The sequence below is a fragment of the Anopheles merus genome, unplaced genomic scaffold (genome assembly GCF_017562075.2).
Source record: "Anopheles merus strain MAF unplaced genomic scaffold, AmerM5.1 LNR4000012, whole genome shotgun sequence".
Lineage (NCBI taxonomy): Eukaryota > Metazoa > Arthropoda > Insecta > Diptera > Culicidae > Anopheles > Anopheles merus.
In genome coordinates, this window is record NW_024427592.1 from 262,437 (window position 1) to 268,880 (window position 6,444).

Genomic DNA, 6,444 nt, shown 5'->3' on the forward strand with positions numbered 1-6,444 from the left:
TTGCATCCTTGGCAACAGGCTCTTTCTTTCATCCGATAGTTTATTAAACGTAAACTAACCAATCTTTCTATAGGCGGTCTTGATTTTTATTATTTTATTTTGACGCTAAAAAATCACTCTTTCATCTCCGGCTTCAGTGAAAGAGTGTCCCATAAGATCGTTATCTTATCCACGTTCGGGAGATTTCGGGCATTCGGGAGTAATCGGCGCGATCAATCCGTGACGCTTCCCACACTACACTATATCTAAAGCACCGTTTGCTGCTAAATGTTGAATGCCGTACTACACGTTGTTGCGTTAGCAACGTCCGGTGATATAGTGGTTACCGAAATAATTCACTCGCGACGGTTGGCGTTTATTTTTAACTTCACTTTATTTTATTTACTTCAAGTATGGCAGTACGTAACAGTGGTACTGTAATGAGTTCGTAACGGTAACGGTTCTGTTGGCAGTGTTTGTAGCAATATCGCTCTGATACCGGTATGGTCCGACACCTCTCGAATATAAGATCTTCATACCCTACTCCGACTCCATACGTCCACGGCGTACAGAACGGTAACATATCTCTCCAATAATCTGAGCTTGGGTACACGGGGAAATCCAACCCCTTGGGAGGATGGGTTATATGGCTAAATTATGCGGGGGGGGGGGGGGATCAGCGTCTGGTCTCCATGCAAGGGGCGGCTGGCTGGCCATTCTGTCCTGGCATCCTAAAGGACATTAATCAAGGATGCGTAGGCCCTCCTAATATACAGGAGGTTGGGGGAGAGGCCTTGCAAGCCACCCCTAGAAAACCCCAAATGCAACGAATGGAATCCAAGAGATTTCGAACCGGACTAAACGATACCGACCCACACAACCGAACAATGCTAACGATTGGAAACTCGGAACATGGAACTGTAGGTCCCTCACAACACCTGGAAGTACCCGCATTCTTGCGGACGAGGTGAGGACTCGTGGCTTCGGAACAGTAGCACTTCAGGAGGTGCGCTGGAAAGGAGTGACGGAGCGCCCGTATCGCAGTGATTGCATGATCTACCAGAGCGGTGGTGAAAAGCATGAACTCGGAAACGAGTGATCGGGTGGTTGCCGATCAATGAACGGATGTGCAGGTTGAGGATTCGTGACATGTTCTTCAACCTGAGCATTATAAATGTGCATAGTCCGCATCCTAAGACCACCGATGACGATAAAGACAACTTTTATAGGCAGTTGGAGAGGGAGTACGACCGCTGCCCACAACACGATGTCAAAATTGTCATAGGGGATTTTAATGCTCAGGTCGGACAGGAGGTGGCATTTACACCGACGATAGGAAGTTTCAGTGCCCACAAGCTGACGAATGACAACGGGCGCTACCAGCCTACCCCAAGGCTCAACACAGACCGGCTGAGACAAGCTGATGTGGCGAGGGACTTTGCAATCGCGCTTGAGGAAGCGTTGCCGGAGGACACTACTACCGAGGCGATGTCTCTCAATGACCACTGCCGTATGGTGGAGCAAGCCATCAGCAGCAGAGAAGCAGTAACCAGAGAAAGGAATGGTTTGATAATGAGTGAAGACCGTGAAGAACGCTGCGCGTACCCGCATGCTCCAGTGCAAGACCCGACAGAACGTGGAAGACTACAGACGACTGAGGAGGCAGCAGACTCGGCTCTTCCAAGACAAGAAGCGCAGCTTCGAAGATTCGGATGAACAACTCATGCAGCAGCTATCCCAGTTGGGGGAAACTCGCAAGTTCTACAGGATGCTAAATGCGGCCCGAAGCGGTTTTACTCCCATGACCGCCATTTGCCGCAACGAGGACGGAAATATCCTGTCGGACGAGCGAGAGGTGATCGACAGGTGATCGACAGGACAGGAAGTGCTACTTCGACGGACACCTCAATGGAGCAGATACCGGAGCAGAAACAGAAAGCAGAGGAGAGCAACCCTACGACAGCCAGCATGACGATGACGAAGTGCCCCCGCCATCTTTGGACGAAGTCATTGATGCCATCAAACAGCTGAAGTGTAACAAGTCAGCTGGCAGCGATGGTCTAGTGGCCGAACTGTTCAAGATGGGTCCGGAGCGGTTTGCAGTCATCAGTCTGATTGTAAGTGTCATCAGTAAGATTGTAAGAGTCATCAATGCAGTCATCGGCTGATTGTAAGGAGTTGGGATCAGGAAGAATTACCGGACGAGTGGAAACTGGGTGTCATACATCCAGTGTACAAAAAGGGCGACAGGTTGGACTGTGCCAACTTCCGAGCCATCACAGTCCTGGATGCTGCCGAGTGGCCATTTATTGGAATCATGCTGAGTGCCAAGATCAAGTGGATATCGTACTTGACAAATAAATATATTTTATTTTTTCTTGTTCATACTCGCATATTATAATACATCTCTTCCAACCCGTTCTGCAATATGAGTACAGATTTAAATTTTATAATAGTTATTTGTCTAGTTAGAACCAGCTAAATTATAACAACAAGTATAATAGATGTTACAAATTGCACTATAATACCAAATGCAACACCATTTTTGGTTTCGCTTACCGTGATTTTTATAAACGATACGCGACGAAGTGCGATGAATATTCCTGCGAGCATGGGAGAGTGCACAGGCAACACGTACTGTGTGCGAGAAAGAGTGAACAGTTATCTTGCATGCAGCAAGCTACAGCCGGACAAAGCCGGTTTTCTTCAAAGAACGGAACGCACGAACGATAGCACCTTACTAATAATATTGAAGCAGTAAAGACCGGAACGGAACGGAGTGAACGGAAAGAACGAATTGAACGAATTGAACGGAATGGAATGAACGGAAAGAATGAAATGAACGGAAAGAAAGGAACGGTACGATTTTGTATAAAGGATCGGAACGGAACGGCCTACATAAACGGCCTAGGGATCCTCGTTTGACGTTTGCGGTGAACGGTCGTGTTTAAGTTTGCTCCGTACAAATCCGATAATTTTTGCGCTATTGTGATCGCGCTTTTAGAATCACTAGTTTGAAGACTCTGAAAGTAGAGAATTAGCTGCTGTAGTATGGGCCGGCCTGGTGGTACAGTCGTCAACTCGTACGACGTAAAAACATGCTCGTCATGGGTTCAAGTCCCGAATAGACCGTGCCCCCATACGTAGGACTGACTATCCTGCTATGGTAACAATAAGTCACTGAAAACTTGATTAGTGGCATTAAAATCGGTCTGTTACGGGTAATAATATCCTGTTTTCGTCGTGCTCTGCTGTTATTGCTCATCAATTCATCATCACTCATTGCCGGATTTGCTCACTGGACACCGAGGAAGCAGTTATCATATGTGGCGGTGACTTGAACATCTCATCGTGCAAACAGGCTTTCCATCCAAAGTGTCTGAAAATGCCAAAATCGAGCATATAAAATGTTTCTCATAGTAATAATATTGTTTGGATTTGCAATATGTGCACCAACAACAACTCCGATAATGGCTTGGTTCTTGGTGAGAAGGCACCCCGCCTCATCGAAACGATTGGTGAGATGAAGAACGAAATAACTCACCTACTAAATGAGTTGAAGAGAGAAATTATTGCAGAGATTGATCTACGGATACACACAAACTATTCTGAATATCCTCACACACCCACTAGGAGGCATGCCACTAACACTTCACAGTTCACCGAAAGATTGGGTTCCACTACTACGCTGAACACTACGCCAGTCCATCCCGTCAAAACTTTTCACAGCACCACGAACTCTTCGGAAATGCCGCCTGGATGTTCTTATACACGCAATATCACTCACACTCTTTAATCTATATCACTACACGAACAAACACAACAAAGAATCGGTGTTGACAGTGCTGCTCCGGCTAATCATTCCTTCAATAATCGAAACGCAATGCTTACCGGTGCAGCAACTGATGCAAGTTCATCGTTTGAAAGCTTCGTTCCTAATGTTGAGCCACGAGTATGGATGTTTGTCACTCACATCGCACCGCACGTTACAGAAGAAGATATGATTACTTTTATTACCAATCGCCTTGAAAATAAAAATTGTATGGTAAAAAAAATACTTCCTCGTGATCGCGATTCTGCAACCCTTCGATTCATCTTCTTCAAGATCAGTCTCTCAAATGCACTTAAGATTAAAGCACTTTCACCTGCAACGATTTTTTACACCACATACCCTATACAACTCACGAGTATGACTACCCAAGTAGCAGAGCCGAAGTTGTTGAGAAATATTTCTGTGTGCCAAAGCGAGAGGCCCTGTCTTCTTTCTCTAGATTTTGGACGGCAAACCGCCGCGCGTGTAGAGGTGTGTGCGTGTGACGAAAAACTATGGATGAAAAACGCGAGGAGCGGGGACTGAAGTCTTTCGTTGGTCACACACACATGCATCTACCAGCTTATTGCGCTACACCGAGTCTACCCATCTCCCTCGATCCACCATGATTTTTCTGCTATCGCGCTCATCCGAGTGTGAGGCATCCTCAGTCTGTCCAGAACTTTCCCTGTGGAAGGATGTACTGAAGTGAGGTGCGATTTCTTGTGCGACGTACTTTGCTCGTCTACGTTTTGGGCCGTGTTCCTTCTTCCTCAGTTATGGAATGATTTATCCTAGCAAATTGTTGAGGTAAGTTTCTTGCTCACATGTATGGTTGTGCAGGTACATTCAACTAACCCTTGGCGTCTAAAAAGTTACAGGTGTGTGCGCTATTTATCAAAGACTACATGCTGGCCTCGTCAACAATGTTCAAAATGAGCGAAGGAAAGAAAACGTTTTCCAGTTTTAAAATATTAAGGTAAGTGTTGATCTAATCTTATGCGCAAAACTCTCCATAGTAATACATACTACATACATAAATTATTGGTTCTTTTTTTTGGACAGCGTTCATCACAACACTGCCACAAACCAACGCACTGGATTACGCCAAGAACCTGTCGAAACGCGCGCAGCCCAGCGTCATTACTTAACAGAAGCCGTTTCAAAACGCGCAGCTCCTGTTCATGACGTCTTCACTAAACTGAAGCCAGCTGAACACGCGCAGCACGGATGGTACCCCGAGCGCGGTAGGAGGAAGGAAGAACAAGAGGAGGATGAACAGTAAATTTGGAAGGGGGAAAGCGTTCTGCCGTTTACACAGCGGGAGTATGCCAAAACACATGTGGGAAGGGAGAGAGATACTATTCAATAAACAGCATGCGAATGTGTGCATAAAGCAAATGTGAACAGCCTCATCATTTCTATAAGTAATCCGAAAAAGGGGGTGGAGGAAACACATTGGTATGCGTGAGCGGCTAAAGAAACCAGAACGTTTAGATGTGTGCGTGACGGATGGTTCGGGCGCCTGTGGCGAAGCTCTCGACAAGACTGCAAACGAGAGCTTTGTGGAGAGCTTTGTAGGGAGCTCAGATTACACAGGCCGCCGTCGGTTTTTGCGTCCTTGGGTATCGCTTCCACTCAACGTCGAGCAAGGGTTCGAGCGATAAGCTCCCTCGAACCCATCTCGAACCTTATTTCCTTCGAGCGACTTCGGATTTGTCTGTTGGGTGTCTCTCGCTCCCCAACAGACAAAGCCGAAGTCACTCGAAGGAAATAAGGTTCGAGATGGGTTCGAGGGAGCTTCCCAGTCCGCAAAAAGCCGAAGTTTTGTATGGGATCGTCTCGTACACATATGTACCCACTTACGTACCCACTTGCAGTAGAAATGGAAATGTGGTTTCACGCACACATAGACACCTTCCACCCGAACGATCGCGTTCACACATACTATCACGCTCTGATTTTTTCTGCACCTCATGCATACCAATGTGTTTGCTCCACCCCCTTTTCGGATTGCTTATAGAAATGATGAGGCACACATGTTTACATTTGGTGTATGCACACATTCGCATGCGGTTTATTCCACACATTTTCTCTCCGTTCCAACACGTGCTTTGGCATACTCACACTTTGTAGACGGCAGAACGGTCTCCCCCTTCCAAATTTACCGTTCATCCTCCTCTCGATCTTTTTTCTCCTTACCGCGTCCGGGTACCATCAGAGCTGAGCGCTGGCTTTATTTTTTCCTCCTCTCGTTCTTCCTTTCTCCTACCGCACCCGGGGGCTGCGCGCGTTTTGACAGGTTCTTAGCGTAATCCAGTGCGTGGTTTTGTGGCTGAGTTGTGCTGAACGCTGTCAATAAAAATGAACCAATAATTAATGTATGTAGTACGTATTACTTTGGATAGTTTTGCGTATATGATGAGAGCAACACTTACCTTAATATTTTAAAACTGGAAAACAATTTCTTTCCGTCGAAACTTTGAAGATTGTTGATGATGCCAACAGTTATGCGTTGATTAATGGCGCATGCACCTGTAACTTTGAAGCCGATAAGCACCCAAGTGCCACAAATCCACTAAACGACCACTAAACGGCTTCTAAACGCCTCAAATTCTCTACCTAAACGGAATATAGAAAGACTTCGTTTAGCA

The 6,444-nt window shown here is 46.2% G+C and overlaps 1 long non-coding RNA gene across 1 annotated transcript; it reads left to right on the top strand.

Annotated features, from left to right (window-relative positions):
- Window positions 1-4,563: 4,563 nt before the first annotated feature.
- Window positions 4,564-5,029, top strand: LOC121600949. Its single transcript, XR_006005925.1, has 3 exons — window positions 4,564-4,600; window positions 4,666-4,769; window positions 4,856-5,029. It is a non-coding gene; the product is annotated as an uncharacterized LOC121600949 (long non-coding RNA).
- Window positions 5,030-6,444: the final 1,415 nt, after the last annotated feature.